The sequence below is a fragment of the Hyperolius riggenbachi genome, chromosome 7 (genome assembly GCF_040937935.1).
Source record: "Hyperolius riggenbachi isolate aHypRig1 chromosome 7, aHypRig1.pri, whole genome shotgun sequence".
In the NCBI taxonomy this organism is placed as follows: domain Eukaryota; kingdom Metazoa; phylum Chordata; class Amphibia; order Anura; family Hyperoliidae; genus Hyperolius; species Hyperolius riggenbachi.
This window is the reverse complement of record NC_090652.1, coordinates 292,916,710-292,936,114: the sequence shown is the minus strand read 5'-3', so window position 1 is coordinate 292,936,114 and position 19,405 is coordinate 292,916,710. Positions and strand designations below refer to the sequence as shown.

The 19,405-nt window shown below is 46.4% G+C and overlaps 1 protein-coding gene across 3 annotated transcripts in view; it reads left to right on the top strand.

Annotated features, from left to right (window-relative positions):
* Positions 1-19,405, top strand: part of LOC137525119 (gap junction gamma-1 protein-like) — a 67,372-nt gene that overhangs the window by 23,142 nt on the left and 24,825 nt on the right. The window contains exon 1 of one of the 3 annotated variants that reach the window (XM_068245955.1): positions 946-1,000. The exons of 1 other annotated variant lie outside the window; for it this stretch is intronic. The gene's annotated coding sequence lies outside the window, so the exon portion shown is untranslated. Of the gene's footprint in view, positions 1-945; positions 1,001-18,838; positions 18,900-19,405 lie in introns of those variants that run through there. One more of the 3 variants, XM_068245957.1, reaches the window with a different exon arrangement.

Below are 19,405 nucleotides of genomic sequence, written 5' to 3'. Positions count from 1 at the left end.
ATTTGCCAGCGGTTGTGTAGCGATTAGCGATTTAAAGTCTGATTGGTCCTTTCAATTAATTTTGTTACAGTGTGCAGTAACTTCAAAACGCTAGCAAAATCGCTCAGTGCAGGTTTTGATGAGCGATTACGCCAGCGATTATATACTTTACATTGAAGCGCAAACGCTCCCAAAATACTGCATGTCCTGCGTTTGTGATCTTTCTAATCGCAATCGCTCCAGTGGAAGTTGCCCCATCCATTTACATCAGCTGAGCATTTTTACAAAACGCTAGCGTTCTCAAACTCTCCCTAAACGCTCAATAAATCGCCCTTGTAGGTTCCAGCCCTTAAAGAATAGAATATCTATCTATCTATCTATAAAGAATAGAATATCTATCTATATCCACATCTATCTACATCTCTATATATATATATATATATATATATATATATATATATATATATATATATATATATATATATATATATATATATATATATCTGATACAAAAGCCACCTTTACCACATCTCTTTGTCTCGGTAATCCCCCTTCCATCAGTTATTAGAGACACGCTGATTGGCTCCCATAATAAGCCGCTCACAGAAGCCTCATTGAGAAAGTTTAGAGCAAGATAAAAGTTTCGTGAAGTTTGGCTTGGCTCCCCGCCAGCAGGAGGTGAGGTAGAGGGGGATGGGGAGAGGGGGGTCGCTGCACCCCCATCATCATCTCCATCCCTGGTGCCTGTCAGATACAAGCCCTGGCACAGGCAGGAGTGACAGAGGGGGGAGGGGGACTCCTCTTTGTCTAGACCTCCTCCTCCATCCCAAATCTGGAAACCTGGTGGGAGGGGTAGAAGAGACCCTCCAGCGACTCAGCCCCGCCCACCCAGCCGGGGATGCCGAGTCGCGTGACGCCGCCGCACGCCTTTTGTCTGATGAGCGCAGAATTGGCGCTAATCTCGCAGAGTGAGCGGAGAGAGGACGCAGCAGCAGCGCGTGAGAAGTCCCGGGCAGGAGAGGTGAGCTGTGCACAGAGGTGGTCAGTGCATAGAGGGGGCAGCCGGGGCAGGGGGGGCTCCTTATACTGTACAATGTGAGGGGAACAGGCTTCTGCCTATATTATTCCATCAGTAAATATGAGGCTAACACCCGGTACAATACCCTACTGCTACTCCATCAGTATAGAAAGAGATGGGAACTTCTGGCTTTTTCTGCAGCTGTGCTTTGCAAACTTTCTTAAAGTGCCCACACACTTAGCAATGTTTGATTTCTGATCACATCTGCTGGAAATCGATGCCTCAAAATGCTGACCCAATCGCACCAGATGGAGGCTATCGATCATTGGTGGGTTTTTTAGTAGATGCGTTTTTAATAGATTTCATGCCGAAATCTGTTACATTTTGTGCAGTGTATGGAGGGATTTGATCCCATTGATCGATCTTTAATCAGATTATTATTTTGTCTTTCGGCCACATTGAATAGCATATGGGTAGTTTTATGTTAGATTTTCCTTGTTCCAGAATCTTGCCATACACGGTTCAATCCATGTGCTATTCTGTCAGCTCCATTCATGCAATGCACTATGTGCTGGATTGCCCAGTTCCCCAATTAATGCGGTCATATTTTGAAATCCCTTTAGGCTGTTTTCGCAGTGGGGCGTTACAGTCGCACGTTATAAAAATAAATAACGCAGACTAATGCACAGCAACACAAACTATGTGTGACACAGTGCAGATGTTGCCTTGTGTGTAACGTGTAGCAATATTTAGAAAGTGCCGCATGCTGTGCGTTGTTACTAGCTGCGTTGGACTGTTTGCACATGCACAGTAATTTATTATTTTTTTTCTATGTGACGCATGCGCTGTATTCGTTCCATCAGTAAGCGACAAACTGTGCACCGCGAGACACGTAAAGCAGTTTAAAATAATGTCCAACTTCAAAACCAACATGCGTTGCGTTAGGGGCACGTTGTGCGACTTTAAACTTTGCATCAAACGCAACGTCCCACTGGGAAAGGCAGGGAACGTAAACAAACACAGAACATTTATATCACGCTTTCTCCTGGCGGACTCAAAGCGCCAGAGCTGCAGCCACTAGGACGCGCTCTATAGGCAGTAGCAGTGTTAGGGAGTCTTGCCCAAGGTCTCCTACTGAATAGGTGCTGGCGTACTGAACAGGCAGAGCTGAGATTTGAACCCTGGTCTCCTGTGTCAGAGGCAGAGCCCTTAACCATCACACTATCCAGTCTGCCTAAGCAAAAATAAATGCAGTGTTAATGCATATAATGTGAAGTCAATGAAATGCATGAAAATACGCATGTGTATGCGGTTTTTATACGTGTTTTTAAAACGCTGGATTTGTTGAATATTTTCAAAAATGCACATAATGAAAGTCAATGGTGAAGCACTGTATTGTGTTTTGTATGCTTTTTGTAAAAAAAACCCCAAAAAACTGTTTTCTGATGTACCGTATTTCCGCTTCCTGTTGACTTCCTAGTGATTTGTATAAAACGCACAAAAAATGCATGTGCGTGGAGAGAATGCACGTAAAACGCTATAAAAATGCACATGACAGAAAACACGAGCTTTCACGCACTGCCAAGTGTGCACCTAGCCTAAAACAGACCATTCTGTGATGCTTCAGCATTGGATTGTGTATTCCCAGATTATTATTACTATGCGTTTATATAGCACCGACATATGACACAGCGATGTACAGGAGTACATTTGACTTCGGCGCCGGTAGACTTGGGCGCAGGATACAGCCGGTATATGGCCGATCCTGCTTCTGCACAAGTCCGGGCCGATGTAATTACTATTTCCCCCTCCAGCCCGCCATGGATAGCGGGGGAATTAAATAATTCGACTTCTAGCGATTGCTGGAAGCCGAATTATTATGATTTTTTTTTAAGCAACCTCGGCTCCGTCTTCTGACGGCTCCGACGTTACTCACTGAGCGCCGCTATAGACTGAATCCCTTTATAGTCTATGGCGGCGCCGGCTGCGCCCAAATCTAGCAGCGCTGAAAAGCACTGCTCCGATGTACAGAGTATATTGTCTTGTCACTAACTGTCCCTCAGAGGAGCTCACAATCGAATCCCTACCATAGTCATATGGCTATGTATGTATGTATCGTGTAGTGTATGTATCATAGTCAAGGGCCAATGTATGGGGAAGCCAATTAACTTATCTGTAGGTTTCTGGGATGTGGGAGGAAACTGGAGTGCACGGAGGAAACCCACATAGACACTGGGAGAGCATACAAACTCTGTGCAGATAGTGCCCTGGCTGGGATTTGGACCTGTTACCAAGCACTGCAATCAGTCAGAATTTATCATCTTATGGAAAATCGATTGAAACAATGTTGTTCTCGCTGTGTACCAGTCTCTGTGACACAGACCTAAAAGGGAGGTTCTAAACTGACACTGCTGGCTGGGGGATTGGTGGAGCAACTTAATTTCACACCGGCTGCACTGACCGCAGTTCAATTCTCCCGGCAGTGTTGTGTGCGTGCTGCAATGCATGCTGGGGATGTACTCTCAGTTGCAGTCTGCGTCTACTGGCATGCATGCTCACAACACTGCCAGGAGGTATAAACTGCGGTCCGTGCAGCCAGTGTGAAGGGAAGATGGGGACCAGAGGAGCAGCTCCCTGTAGGTAAATAGTGTTCTGCCCCCCCAATGGTCGGGTCAGTTCAGAACAGGCATGGGCAAACTTGGCCCTCCAGCTGTTAAGGAACTACAAGTCCCACAATGCATTGCAGGAGTCTTGACAGCCACAGTCATGTCTCATAAAGGCAAATGCATTGTAGGACTTGTAGTTCCTTAACAGCTGGAGGGCCAAGTTTGCTCATGCCTGGTTTAGAACCTCCCTTATGGGGGGGTTAATGAAAAAGCCTTTTTCATCTGTGCTGGGTTCCCCTTAAAGGACTACTGTTGGGGGGGGGGAGCTTAACTTAACCCGGGGCTTGTAATTGTCCCCCGCAGTCGCTAGAGAGATCACCAAGACGAGCGAACGCCATCGGCACGCATTTGAATCCTGTAATATCACCACAGCGGATTGTTATCGAAAGCGCGAAAATAAGCAACTCTAAAGGGGCCCATACACTCAGCCGATTTTTGGTCGATTGCAAATCGATTGGCCAATCGACCGTTTTGCGGCCGATTTCAATCGATTTGGCAGGCTGGAAAATCTAGGTCGATCTGTTGAGATTGCTTATCATTTTGCATTGGCCCTAATGGAAATCTGATGGCAAAAAAATGCCATCCAATTGATTTGCAATAGATTTCAAACTGAAATCTATTGGAGATCTGTTCCTAGAAAAAAAATCTTCCTAAACACATCAGATAGATCAGAAATCTATCTGCTGCTAATCTAATGAGTGTATGGCCTGCTTAAGTGTAAAAATCAGCGCAAGTAATTGCTTGAAATGGGTTTAAAGGGAACCTTAACTGAACGGGGGGGGGTAAAGAGTTTTACTTACCTGGGGCTATTACCAGCCCCCTGCAGCAGTCCTGTGCCCTCGGCGCCGCTCTGGAATCCTCTGGTCCCCCGCTGTCACTTAGTTTTGTTTTTGACGACTCACCAGTCGCCGGCCGCCATGCGTATTGTTGGACGCATTCACCAATGCAATTAGCGCTATTGCGGACCGCAACGCATACAAAAACGCATATCTACGCGTGCGGAATGCGGCAACGCGTATTTTTGTACGCGTTGCGGTCCGCAATAGCGCTAATTGCATTGGTAAATGCGTCCAATAATACGCATGGCGGCCGGCGACTGGTGAGTCGTCAAAAACGAAACTAAGTGACAGCGGGGGACCAGAGGATTCCAGAGCGGCGCCGAGGGCACAGGACTGCTGCAGGGGGCTGGTAATAGCCCCAGGTAAGTGAAACTCTTTACCCCCGTTCAGTTAAGGTTCCCTTTAACCTTTTGTTATTGTTCAGTACAAATGACTAAAGGTGGCCACTAATGATCCAATCTTTTTTTCATCCAATTTTACCAAATCTATGTAGCATAAGGGTACACTGAGTAGATATATTGAATGGCTAATTTAGGCAGTTGCCTTATATTACTTAGAAATGGTAAGGTTGGATGAAAAAGAGTATAGTTAGTGGCCAGCCTAACTGATTATTGTCTTGACAGATCGGTCTACATGGATGATGGTCGTTAGGACATTTTTTTTTTTTTTCAGTTGACCCGTTTATCATTCATTTTTGACGACCACGGTCTTGCGTGTGTATGGGTACCTCTAGGCTCTGAGCTGTGTGACAGTCTGTGAGGTCAGAGGTGACTAAGGGCTCGGTTTCCACTAGTGACTAGTCTGCGACGTATCGGCAGCTTTTCCCCGCGAGCGAGTCTGGCTAAATGATCTGGATACATGCTCGCGTACAGGTACTGGCTAGTGGAACATGGCCCATAAGCTACACACTCACCGGAAATGGGATTGAGAATCCCGCGGCGGCGCAACCCAATGGATGAGCATGTCCCAATCCATCTTCCCACTGCAGAAACGCGCAATGGCGCGAACTATTGCGGCACCTTCTGTGGGAGTTGTCAGGGATCTTAAAGGAAGCCTAAACTGAGAAGGATATGGATTTTTCCTTTTAAAATAATACCAGTTACCCGACTCTCCTGCTGATCCAGTGTCTCTAATTCTTTTAGCCACAACCCCTCAAAAAGCATGCAGATCAGGTCCTCTGACTGAAGTCAGACTGGATTAGCTGCATGCTTGTTTCAGGTGTGTGATTCATCCACTACTGCCCCAAAGAGATCTGCAGGACTGCCAGGCAACTGGTATAGTTTATAAGGAAACATCCATATCCCTCTCGGTTAAGGTTCCATTTAAAGATCTGATCCACTATCAGTCCTAATCGCGCATGTTTTAAAATAAAATTTGTTTAATTGTGCACACGTACCCACACCGTGAAATTGTGGAATCAATTGCTTGTCGTTGCAAAAAAAAAAAAAAAAAAAAAAAAAACTGGTCACAGTCATGTCATGGGTATTTGCCTAAAGGGCAACTGAAGTGAGAAGAATATGGAGGCTGCCATATTTACTTCCTTTTAAGCAATACCAGTTGCCCGGCAGCCCTGTTGATCTATTTGGCTGCAGTTGTGTCTGAATAACACCAGGTGGCTAATCTTGTCAGATCTGACAATTTCAGGAACACCGGATCTGCTGCATGCTTATTCAGGGTCTGTGGCTAAATGTGTTAGAGGCAGAGGATCCGCAGGACAGACAGACAACTGGCATTGCTTAAAAGGAAATATGGCAGCCTCCATACTCCTCTAAATTCAGTTGTCCTTTTGAGTTTCTTCTGATTAGAATACCAGTAAACTTGTGTGTTTACCTCTCAGCACTGCATGTGTTGGAGAGTGCAGGAGTTCTGGTGGGCAATAGCTGTTCAAGTTCAGGTCTCCTGCGCCTGGTGTCATGTTTGCAGCATCTGTAATCCTCTCCTCTATGCTGAGTTTACCAAACTTTTCCTGCCTCCCAAGTAGCTCAGCTGCATCCCTCAGTGGTTGGACAGTGATTGTGTGCAGAGCACCAGGAGGTAATCCTTTCTTATCAGAGGAGCATTGCATCAGCCTAGCCCAGGACTGACCAGAGATCTCCCCAGCACCCAAGTGAGGCTTCCGCTCTGAATAACTACGAATGCTGATGATGAAATTGGCTGACTTTTGTTCCGCAGCAGGTCTGACTTCTCAAGAGTTCATCAGCTTTAGGGACTTGCGAGGGGGATGTTGACTTTACATCCTGTAGTAGTAAACTTTTCGCAGTGCGTTTTTGTCTCCCATCCTTTGAGGTTATGTAACAGCCTTATCCTCCCCGATCTCTCATTCCTGGGGTGTGATGCACAAGGTGACCACAATCTCTTTGTGGCAGAAAGTATTTGTGATAACCTGTTGTAGGTAAAGATGGTCTCTACAAGACAGTACACAGTCTACCTTCCATCCTCTGTCCCTTCTCCATAGGGCAATGCCTGCAGCCTCACCACAAGTCAGTACAGTCTTCTACCCCCTTATTCTCTGTTCTATTTCTCTACCCCTCTCCACAGTACAGTACACCATTTCTACCTCTCCTCCCCTGTCCCTTCTCCATAGGACAATGCCCTCAGCCGCCTCCCTCTCCCCCTCTCCATAGGACAGTACAGTCTACCTCTCCTCCCCTGTCCCTTCTCCATAGGACAATGCCCGCAGCCTCCTCCCTCTCCCCCTCTCCATAGGACAGTACAGTCTACCTCTCCTCCCCTGTCCCTTCTCCATAGGACAATGCCTGCAGCCTCGTCCCTCTCCCCCTCTCTACAGGACAGTACAGTCTACCTCTCCTCCCCTGTCCCTTCTCCATAGGACAATGCCTGCAACCTCGTCCCTCTCCCCCTCTCTACAGGACAGTACAGTCTACCTCTCCTCCCCTGTCCCTTCTCCATAGGACAATGCCTGCAGCCTCCTCCCTCTCCCCCTCTCCATAGGACAGTACAGTCTACCTCTCCTCCCCTGTCCCTTCTCCATAGGACAATGCCTGCAGCCTCCCCCCTCTCCATAGGACAGTACAGTCTACCTCTCCTCTGCCCCTTCTCCATAGAACAATTCATACATTCACAATCCTCTACTCATAGGCTGGTTTTATGCCGTCGGCTGTCAGGAGACTGTCGGCTGAAATAATCATGAACAACCATTCTGATCAGGAAAAGCTGTCTTTCTCTATAGCTAATTTCACACGAGCAGTTGAATCCTGCAGATCTGATGCTATCTGGTTACTGTATAGGCAGTCACATGGGGTGAGCTATAAGGTGACTCGTGGCTGCGAGTCGACTGCAGGTGATCAGTTCCTGCGGGGCAGAAAACTGCCGCCTGTCTCAGCTGACGAGTGACTGTTCTCTGCTCAGGTGGATCATGTGACTATGATAAACAATACCAGCTAGTGGAAAGAAGAGGCAGTCAGCTGGGCATGAATTAGAGTGTGCCCCCATCTGGCCATGTTTAGAATTCTCCCAACATAGAAATCTCCACTGACCCAGGAAGGGGATTCTGATTTTTGGTTCAGACTTCTTTATAGGACAAGTGTAACGAGGGATGTGGAGGCTGTCATATTTATTTCCTTTTAAGCAATACCAGTTACCTGGCTATCCTGCTGATCCTCTGCTCCTAAGGGCCCGTTTCCACTAGTGCGACGCGATTTCACCGGCATTCCGACGCTTGTAAAAACGCATGCGGGTGCGTTTCCGCATGCGTTTTACCCGCGATTTCGCGTGCGATTTCGCATGGCAGGGTGCCATGCGAAATTAACCATGACACTGCCAGGGCAAAATAACATTGAGAAGGGTGCGAAATCGCGGGTAAAAACGCATGTAACAAACGCATGCGTTTTTACTATTAAATACATTAGCGGCGATTCGCACGGATTCCCGACGCAGGCGAATTCTGCGGGTCCCGCCGTGCAGATTTGGCCCGCCGCCAAATCGCTCCCGCACGCCGCACAGGTGGAAACAGCCCCATCCACTAACATTAACTATGCGAATCCGCATGCAGTGCCCGCATGCGGATTCGCTCTAGTGGAAACGAGCCCTAATAGTTTTAGCCATAGACTCTGAGCAAGCATGCAGCAGATCAGGTGTTCCTGGCATTGTTGCCAGATCTGACTGGATTAGCAGCAGGCTTGTTTCTGGTGTAATTCAGACACTACTGTGGCCAAATAAATCAGCAGGGCTGCCAGGCAACTGGTATTGTTTAAAAGGAAATACATATGGCTGCTTCCATAGGTCTCACACCTCTGGTTTCTTTTAAACAATGGCAGTTGCCTGGCTGTCCTGCTGATCCCCTGCCTCTAATACTTTTAGCCATAGGCCCTGAACAAGCATGCAGATCAGATTTTTGACTTGAGTTTGCCACATGCTTGTTTCAGGTGCGTGATTCAGACATTACTGCAGCCAAAGAGATCAGCAGGACTGCCAAGCAACTGGTATTGTTTAACAGGAAATATGTATGGCAGCCCCCATGTCTCTCTTTTTATAGACCCTGTTTGTTGCAACCGCTCACATGGTATATAGTCTTGTACTACAGACATTCTTCTGGCTGCAGTTTGATTAGTTGTCTTTTATGTTTGTCATTTATTTATTTTCCCCTCCCGGCTGAGACTTTGCTTTACAAACCTCTTGATTAGAATTGTGGGTTTAGATTGCTAGCTCCTGTGTGCGAGCCATTCTTGGGGAAAGGGGGGTATAATTTCTACATGGACCGCAGTCTATTCTGTGAATGCAAGCTTTGTCTGCTGCTTCCAAAGTTCTCCCAGATGTCACCTATAACCTCCCGCACCCCCACCTTTCCCCTTCCCCCAACAACATTCTTGGCCTTTTGTTTGACTTCTTCGATATTTTCCGAATTCTCTGCCCCAGGGCGCAAATATTCCTCTTCCTTTCACAGCGTTGCAATAAAGCAGGGCCCCTGTCTGCCGATCTGCGCTCCTGTCCTGATCAGCTTCTGCCGAGGGGCTTGTGCTGGAAGCTGTCCCTCCAGGGCAAGGAGTGAACTTGGGACGCGGGATTCCGGCATCCTAAGGGGACAGCGCAAACTTCTTGTAACTTATTTTCTGTAGAGTTTACAAATAAAAATACTCTCCTATTTTCATTTCTTCTCATTTCCTTTCTTCAGTGCTATAAATATGCTAAACAAAAAACCCCCAATAAAATCTACAATGCTATTATAGGACCACTTCAGCAAAGAGCAGTTCAAATCTGACAGGTTTTGGTAGTCCATCTGCTCATGGGGGATTCTCATGGTGTTTTCAAAAGCATTCGGTTCTGTCACACTTTTTAACTGCTTACTAGTTCGTCTATCTGGCTTCCATTTGCTTATAAGTGCAAAACGCATACTATCTCTAGTAATAAGCCAATGAGGTGCAAATAGCAGCATGCATGGGGCTTGGAGCTGGGCCAGACACATGCACTACCTGACGATTTTAATTGGTTTACTTCCAATCTACACAGTTTTCAATAAAAATGGATTTTTGCACTTTTTCCCTAATCCACTCATTTTGGAGTGTATATTAATAAGGTGCCTTATGCGATAAAGGTGGCCATACACCTATCTATCTTTCTATAATTTTTGCGGCCCGATCAACCATCCAATAATTGTATTGAATCGTGTGTGTGTGTGATGTCACACGTGCTTAACATGCTATAGCGCTGGCAATAATGTGAAGGTGCAAATGCGGAAGTAAAGGTACGTGCAGGTGGTGGCAGGTAAAGTATAACTACATGGAGGGGGCATAAAACATTACTCAGGCAGCAGCCGGGGTGGCATAGCGTCACAAGGCTGATTCCCGCAAGATTTCATGCTGTCATTGATCGGGAATTCTTATGAGCACTAATGGACCTCTGTTCGATCAGAGATCTTTCTCTTGGTCGATTGGCTGCTAGCTGTACGGCTGCATGTATAGATGGCAACCAAATGTAACCATCAGATTGATCTGACAGGGATCCATCTGATCGGTGCCACGTAGCATGAAGTCGATTTTTATTAAAAAAAAAAAAAATCTTTCGAACCACAGCATTGCACTGTTCAATCAAGTGCAATGTTATGGGTCGTCAATCTGCCACCACTTGTCGTATTCAGTCCGAAGCAATCAACCAACTTCAGCTGAAAATTGATTGATTATGCCACCCGCTGCATCCATTTCTACCCGATATGGTCAGATTGATTGAATCAGCCGGATATCGAGGGGAGAAATTGAGAAGTGTATGACCACCTTAAGTAAGGCAATTCTGTACTTAGTATTTATATAGCGCTGACATCTTCTGCAGCAATGTACTTATATATTTTTTTCTTGTCACTAACTGTCCCTCAGAGGGGCTCACAATCTAGTCACTACCATAGTCCATATGTCTATGTATGCATCGTGTAGTGCAGTGGTTCTCAACCTTTTCAGCGCATGTACCCCTTTGTGGGTCATCCCTAAGCAAATGTATCCCCTAAAAGGGGGTGTTGCCGTGACATGATGTGGGTGGAGCCAAAAACTAGGGAAATACAGGCAGTTTGGAGAGATGCACTGGGCAGGAGCAACCGTACGGTCGCCTTGTACTATTAACAGCACACACAGTAAATCTCTATGGGCCTCAGCAAGGAAAAGATTGAAAAAAGAAAACCGTAACAGGGTTTTTTTGTGTTTTTCCCCCCTACCAGCCTTGCGCGTTAAGCTGACAGGCCTATTGCCCAATCCAGAACCACCAATATGCTAGTACCACGCTCATATTGGCCACAAGGGTGGTGCAGGCGGGTGTACACAGGCGGCAAACAAAGGCGCTGCTGTGACAAGCAGCATTTGGGGCCAATCGGAGTGTAACGTCCCATCTGCCGCTTGAGTGCCTGGTAACTTTAACCGGGGATAGCGTGTGCACCAGGGGGTTTTACCTGGAGCTCCTGCTCGACACAATTATAGGTTCTCGGTTGGGGGGGGGGGGTGGGGAGGGCGGCCCAGGTTGAGAATCACTGGTATAGTGTATGTATCAAAGTTTAGGGGGAAGCCAGTTATCTGTATGCTTTTGGGTCGTTGGAGGAAACCGGAGTGCCCAGAGGAAACCCACACAGACACAGGGAGAACGTACAAACTCCGTACAGATAGTGCCCTGGCTGGGATTCAAACCAGGTACCCAGCGCTGCAAGGCGAGGGTGCTGCCCATACTACGCCACACCGTTCTGCCCATTAGTAGTGAGCATGTATAAACCTAGAGAGCCTCTTTTTAGTCCCCTATACTTTCCTAGTAGTTTTGGGTCACCCTGAGCTGGCTTCAGTATTCTGTTGTTCCATGGTAAAGACAAATGCAAAAGTCCTTCAGGAAGCTGTACTCATTGTAATCGCCTATTAGCAAGATAACAGGCTCAGGTGACTGCAATTACAGGGCATTGTGAAGTGCAGAAGGCGTCCCCAGCTGTGAGGCCACATGTCATTGGAATTCAGTGTAAACACCTGAAGGGGGCTCCTCCCTCCCCTCCTGTCTGAATTGGCTTTTGAAATGGATATATGACCAGACAAGGTGGGATAAGCTTCCTGTAAGCAAACATGGAGTTGCCAACCTACCTGAGGAGGGGCTGAGGCTTGCTGTCCAGGTTTGGACATCTGTCCTGACTGGAAGGTGTGAATTTATGGTAGCTGGTGCCAAACACTGCACCACACTTAGCGCCCCCCCCCCCAAGCTTTACACTACAATGTCAATTGTTACACACTACAGCAATGGGATGGTAAGTGTTTATTAATAAGCTTTTTGTACAGCATATGTAGCCTGGTTTGTCAGGTCCTCATAGTGGGCTTTCTGGTGCAGCTGTTATGCAGGGGGTTCAAAACCAGTACCTATTGTAGTGGGCCTGGGTTTTGGTTGCCTAAAATATTATTTGGCACATGTGTTTTAATTATCTAGTTCTAGTATTAGCATTTTATATTTAAAGAGAAACTTTAACCCAAGTTTTAACTTTATCCCAATCAGTAACTAATGCCCCCTTTCCCATGAGAAATCTTTTCCTTTTTCTCGAAGAGATCAGGGATGATCTGTGTAGCAAACCCCCTCCCACAGTGTGATGACAAGGCCCTGCCAGTTTGAAATAACGGCTCTTTTTCAACTGCCAAGCAAGAAGTATCTCCCTCTGTGCCTAGAACTCTAGTAATGAACATTCCGTACAGATCACCTGGCAGGGCTAAAGATGTCACCACCAGTGATATATTTCAGAATGTAATTCGAGGAGCGGCAGGATACAATGGGCAAACACTGACTAAATAATGAATATTGAGTAAAAAAACAAAATTGTATTTATTTCCACTACAGTTCCTCTTTAAAGAGAACCCGAGGTGTGTTTAAAGAATGTTATCTGCCTACAGAGGCTGGATCTGCCTATACAGCCCAGCCTCTGTTGCTATCCCAAACCCCCCTAAGGTCCCCCTGCACTCTGCAATCCCTCATAAATCACAGCCATGCTGTGAGGCTGTGTTTACATCTGTAGTGTCAGTCTCAGCTGCTCCCCCGCCTCCTGCATAGCTCCGGTCCCTGCCCCCGTCCCTTCCCTCCAATCAGCAGGGAGGGAAGGGATGCAGGCGGGGACTGGAGTTCTGCAGGAGGCGGGGAGAGCAGCAGACTGACACTATAGAGATAAACACAGCCAGCTCTGACAAGCTGTTTGTCAGCAGCGTGGCTGTAATTTATGAGGGATTGCAGAGTGCAGGGGGACCTTAGGGGGGTTTGGGATAGCAACAGAGGCTGGGCTGTATAGGCAGATCCAGTCTCTGTATGCAGATAATATTCTTCAAACCCACCTTGGGTTCTCTTTAACTCTGAAAGGGGGTCTAAAATCTTGACGTACACCAGGCACTTGACAGCTCTTTATAGGGAACCTGAAGTGAGAGAGATATGGAGGCTGACATTTAATTTCCTTTTAAACAATGCACATTGCCTGGCTGTCCTGCTGATGCGTAATCTTACAGATTCCCAACATTTAAGGATGACCCCCTCCCCCCCCTTACACACCCATAATAGAAAAAAAACACTCGCGCGCGCACACCCTGGCTTTTTTGGGTCTGGTTCCCTTCAACCAACCTGGGCACTCAGTAAGGGCCCTTTTCCACTACAGCGTTTGCAATTGCTTAATCGCAAAACCGCAATCTTCTTCTAGTGATTTTAAAATGGCTACAGTTTGCTTTTTAACATAGGAATCGCGGCAGGTAATTTCCACTACCGCGATCTGTTTTTTACTTAATCGCGATAGCAAAATCGCAATCGCAAACGTCGGGAAATCGCCAGGAATTGTTTTCCTTTTGCTGAATCGCTAGCGTTAAGCGCGAACGCTAGCGATTGCTAGTGGAAAAGGGCCCTTACACCTTTTACCTCCCATGTCCTACCATAGAGCTATAGCAGGCCACGCCTCACACTGATGGCTAGAACTGCCTGAAACAGCTGTCTGACAGTTGTACAATATGGGAGTGTTACAGTGTAATAGGCTATAGGTGCCCTGTATAAATAAACCGGTTTATCTGGATCTATGACTGTCTTGAAAGAATGATTTGCATATTCCCTAGCTTCCTGGAAGTGATGCGTCGTAGCTCTGCCTGATAAATCCAGATCTGGCATTAAGTCCAGAGGAGGATTTTGTGACTCAATCCATATCCATTCATGTGCTACAAATTGCAATTAAAGTATTGCTAAAGTGCTGGCAAGACCCATCGGCCCTCAGGATACCTTTTTATTATCCATTCATACATTTTATGTAGCGCTAATCCATTCTCTGCAGTGCTTTACAAGTTACACTAGCCATTTAGGCTCGTCTTACATGGGTTAGTAACGGCCAATTCAGCAAGTGATAGATCGCTCTGCATGGAGTTTGTATGTTCCCTCCATGTTTGTGTCCTTTTTGGTACTCTGTATCCTCTTGTGCAATCTCAACTCATTGCTAAGTTGTTTTTCCTCAAAAGTTGCTTTAAACTACACCTGAAGGGCTTGTTCACACTATGCGCGTTTGTGGGGTTTTTTTTTGGTTTTTTTTGTTGTTTTTTTTTAGGCGCTGGCGATTTCAGAAGTCGCCCGAAAAGCGCTTGTATGTTCACATGTAAGTGGTTCGATTGTGATCCGCTCTCAAATGCGCTGCCTGTACCAGAAGCGCATTGCATCAGCTACACTGAACCCGTACGGAGTATGCAATGTCAAAGATCTGGGAGCTTGAACCATTAAAAAAACAAAAAACCTATAGGTGACTTGGATTACACATTAAATTGCCCTTTAACTCCTGCCAGGATATGACAACTTTTTAGAACTTTTTTTTGTTTGTTTTTTTACACAAGGCGTTTGAGTCTTTATGGTTTTCTCTTTGTGGCTAAGTTTCCCAGAATCCTTCGTGTTCTAGAAGGTGTTAATACCAAGCAGGTGGCCCTATAACCAAGGGGGAGGACAGGCTATTGTGATTTCCCCCCCCCCCCCCCCCCCCCCCCCCGACTCGTTTAATAGGACTTCTGTGGACAGTAACTGTGGCGTACATCCGGTGTGGGGACTTCAGCCGGAGACTTTCAAACGTGCTCGTAAAACGCTTATTAGCTTCTGCAATTCAATCTCGCATGGTTGTTTTCAAAGTCATCATTTGTTGGGAGAAAATCCTCCTAATCTTGGCTCATAAATCCATTATTTGTGGTCCTAATCCAGTTTGTAGTCTTGTAAAATAGCTTTATTTGGCTGGGAGAAGAATTTCATTAGTGTTATCAGATCTGCCATTCTCTTCTAGCTCAATTGTGTCTGATGTGGTGACATTTACTACAACTACAGAATACCCAGACATCTCGTTTACTACAACTGGGACAATGGGAAGAGTTTCACCATTAAGGGCTGGTTCAGACGGACGCTTGCAGAGCGTTTTACAGCCAGCGTTCAGGGCTTGGTGTTAAACGCTCCCATTCAAGTGAATGGGAGCGTTTGTACCAAGCTTTCAAGCGCGTTTACACAAACGCGGCGTTTGGGTCCCGATTTTCCCTGGCGTTCAAGGAGCCCCTGGAAGCTACATGTAGCTTCCAGGGGAGGTTAACCGCGACGGCTAATGTCCCCCTAGGGGAAGAAAAAACGCGACCGCATCCAAACGCACACGAACGCTGCTGAACGCGACGCCAGCAAACGAAACGCCTCCAAACGTCCGTCTGAACCAGCCCTAAAGGGAACCTAAACTGAGAAGGATATGTTTTTCCTCTTTAAAATAATACCAGTTGCCTGACTCTCATGCTGATCCTGTCTCTTAATATGTTTGGCCACAGCCCCTCAACAAGCATGCAGATCAGGTGCTCTGACGTCAGACTGGATTAGCTGCATGCTTGTTTCAGGTTTGTGATTCAACCTTTACTGCAGCTAAAGAGATCAGCCGGGCTACCAGGCAACTGGTATTGTTTAAAAGGAAACTTCTATATCCCTCTCAGTTTAGGTTACCTTTAAGTATTCTGGTTGCTGTCCTGAAACCTCTCAGGGTTGTAGTCGGTACAAAAAACCTTTTCCAACTCCAACTCCTCAGTTTATGCAACCTCTGACTCGCCAGGTACCCAAAATATCTCTGACTCCTTAGTCTCATACTTAATACTTATGCTACGTACACACATGCGACAACTTTTAATTGATGAAAGAACGACCTAAGTAAAGTTAGTTTTAAAAGGTGTGTAACGATCAGATCGTTAGAAGGAACGTTACATCACGTAAAAGTAACTATTGCGCCTGCACATAAAAATGAAAAGTTCCATGGAGAAATAGCGAAATGCGCATGTCAAGCCTAGTACGAACGATCGTTTCCAACAATGTACTACTTTTGCAAACTATCGTCGTTGGGAAAAATCCGCCAAGCTAGGTCATTCGTTTTGAACAATCTAGCTCGTCCGTCGTTAGACTTCATGGTCGTTGGCTGCTTTTTTTCAAACGATCGTCGTTTGAAAGGATCGGGGAACGATCGTTTCAAACGACTATAGTCGCATGTGTGTACGCACCTATAGGCTGAGGAGTCGGTAAAAAAAAAAGTGCTCCGACTCCTCAGTTTGAAACCTCCGACTCCAGGTACCCAAAAAAAATGTAATCCGACTCCACAGCCCTTAAACCTCTATAGCCCTAAAGGTGGATATATCCTCTGCCAAACATCCTTTGACTTTCACCTTGCCAATTGATTTCAGAAAGGGTATTGACCAAAGGAGTAGCTGAGGTTATATTTTTCATTAAGTGGGGTGGTCTCACTGGGCTGAAAATTTTTAGCAGGGCGGTGCTTTAAACTCCTGAAATCTGATGGAGTGGTGTATAGAGTGATAACATTAGGGGGCTGAATGATCACTTGGAAATGGGCTACATTGGACCTGTATATGGCCATCTTAAAGGAAACCCAAGGCGAGAGTGATAATGGAGGCTGCCATATGTATTTCCTTTTAAACCATACCAGTTGACCTCCTGATCCCGTGTCTCTAATACATTAAGCTATAGACCCTGAACAAGCATATGCAGATCAGGTAATTTGACTCATGTTTTACTGGATTAGCCATATGCTTGTTCCAGGGTTTTGACTCGGACACTACGTTTTCCAGGACAGCCAGGCAACTGGTATTTTCCAGGAAATATGGCAGCCTTCATATAACGCTCACCTCGGGTTCCCTTTAGGGTTCCTAAATTGGGTGGCAAGCAGACACAACGGTCCAACTGGTAAAATGGCCTGACATACTAAAGGGCTGTGGAGTCGGTACAAAAATCAGACACTTTATGAAACTTCCGACTCCAGGTACCCCAAATTGCTTAGACTCCACAGCCCTGTGGGTACTAGATTGTTCTTGCATAGAGTGATCTACATGCCCCCCAATACTTGTGGCATCTGTTAAGTTTGGCAGATTTGGTCCTACTATTAGAACTAATGTATTGATGGTCCCTTGCTGCCATGACCTACATTGAAACTACTGCTATTTGGTCACAGGATTTGCCAGTTTACCAAGGGCTTTGGAGTCGGAGCAAGTTTTGGGTACCTGGAGTCGGTGGTTTCATAAACTGAGGAGTCCGAGTTGGGAGTCGGATGATTTTTGTACCACCTCCACAGCCCTGTGTTTACCTATTTGTCAGACTGGACTACATCAGGCACAGATCGCTCTCGGCCGCGCGCAAGCGCCTGCCCAGTGAAGCTTGACTCCGTCCTTCTTTAGAGAAGAAAGGAGGGGGACACTGGAGAACTGGGTGGATTGTAGGGCAGCTCACTATACTGTACATGCCGGCTTCCCCCATTTGCTTCAGTGGAAATGGCCTTGTTTTGGAGCTAATATTTAGAGGAGGTGGACTAACTGGTCCACATCACTTTGGTGACCTTCACTGTGGCCTGGAGAACATTGTACTGCGTTGAACCCTGGCTGCCGTTTCTTTGCCTAGACTTGGTTATTTTACTCTGTGCCCTTCCACCACCCAGTCAGCCATTATGATACATTATTATGACCTGACCTAGTCTAGTTTATCTTGTAAAAATGTTTGCTTGTTCTGAAGTCACATGAAGCTCCACACCTGGCCAGTTTCCCGCCTGTTTACCTCATGTTTTCTTGAGGCGTGGGAGAAAACGGGAATTGTGAAGTGGTGACTCTATTATGTTTCCTGTAAGGAACACAGTATGGAATACTTTATATTCACCGTACAACCAGTTTTACCAGGTGCTGTCCCAGCATGCCGAGGGATGCAAACAAGTGAGGCTATGGAGGTGTCTGACGTGTGGAGGCCTTGCTGCTGTTATCTGATCCTTGCGTAGGACCACTCTTGCCCTTTCACCCACTTTCTGCTTTCACATCCTTACAAAATAATGGTCCGTTTTCTGAGCAGAGCAGCAGAGGACCTGTCATCCTTACATTTACACAGAATGGACAACCCTATTGTAGGCCATGGGTGAACAAATTGCATGGAGTTGATGAGCCCACTTCTAATCACTAGTGAAACCTTTTACGTTGATGTAGAAGATGCTCTAAGGCGGGAGGGAAGCTAGCTGAGTACCTATAACAGTCTGCCCTGGTTACACAGCCAGGTGTGCAAAGTTCCTGTCCTCATTTCGGTTTGCTTTCTTTACACCTGCCCATGACTCAGTCTCATGTAAATCTACATTGTACCGCTTACAAGTTACAGTTCAGTCATATTCTTGTTAAAACTGGATTTGTTGTCTGCGCAACCAAGAGCCTTTGTCTTTCTCTTCCCCCCCCCCCCCCTCCCATCAGAAAACCTGAGAGGGGGAGAATCTGAAGGGAGACAGGGAGCAGTTAAATTTACCTGTTCCAGACAGCTGCCACCCCTCTGTAACGGCTGTAACGCTGGCATGATCTCCTGGATCCCAATCACTTCATGTAATCGGGACCCAGAAGACATGTCGGGATTGCATTGCCACCGTGGAGGAAGAAGCCAGTCCAGCTATCCGGACAGGTAACTATTACCGCTCTCTGCTGCCCGTTCTGCATGCTCTGCTACCACATACTCTGCCAGGCTGAGGAGAAAGGCACACTTGCTCAGCGGCAGGAAAAATTCTGCCCTGCAGCCAAGCTTTTACTTTATTTGGCTGCTAAAGGGTTAAAGCCCGTTCAAAATTCTTTCAGCTGATAACGTTCAAAGGACCAAACATTTTTAATGGGTATAAATGACTAATAATAATCATTTACTCATGTTTAATGTCCAGTCTGATGACCCCTCGTGGAATAGGAGGCGGCTGGTTCCGGAATGAGTTATGAGCTGTAATTGTTGGGGAAGGTGTCAGTCGGAGGTCAGGGAGTCATCAGGCCTCTAATGAGCGGGAAGAGGCTACTCAGAGGCTTTCTCCTCATCACATGTAGCTGCGGTCACTCCTATGGTAACCATGGTCCAGGTCAGGCCGGTGTAGTGTCAGCTGTGGTTGGACACTGAAGAGTAACTATAAGTGGGATCGCCTTGATAAA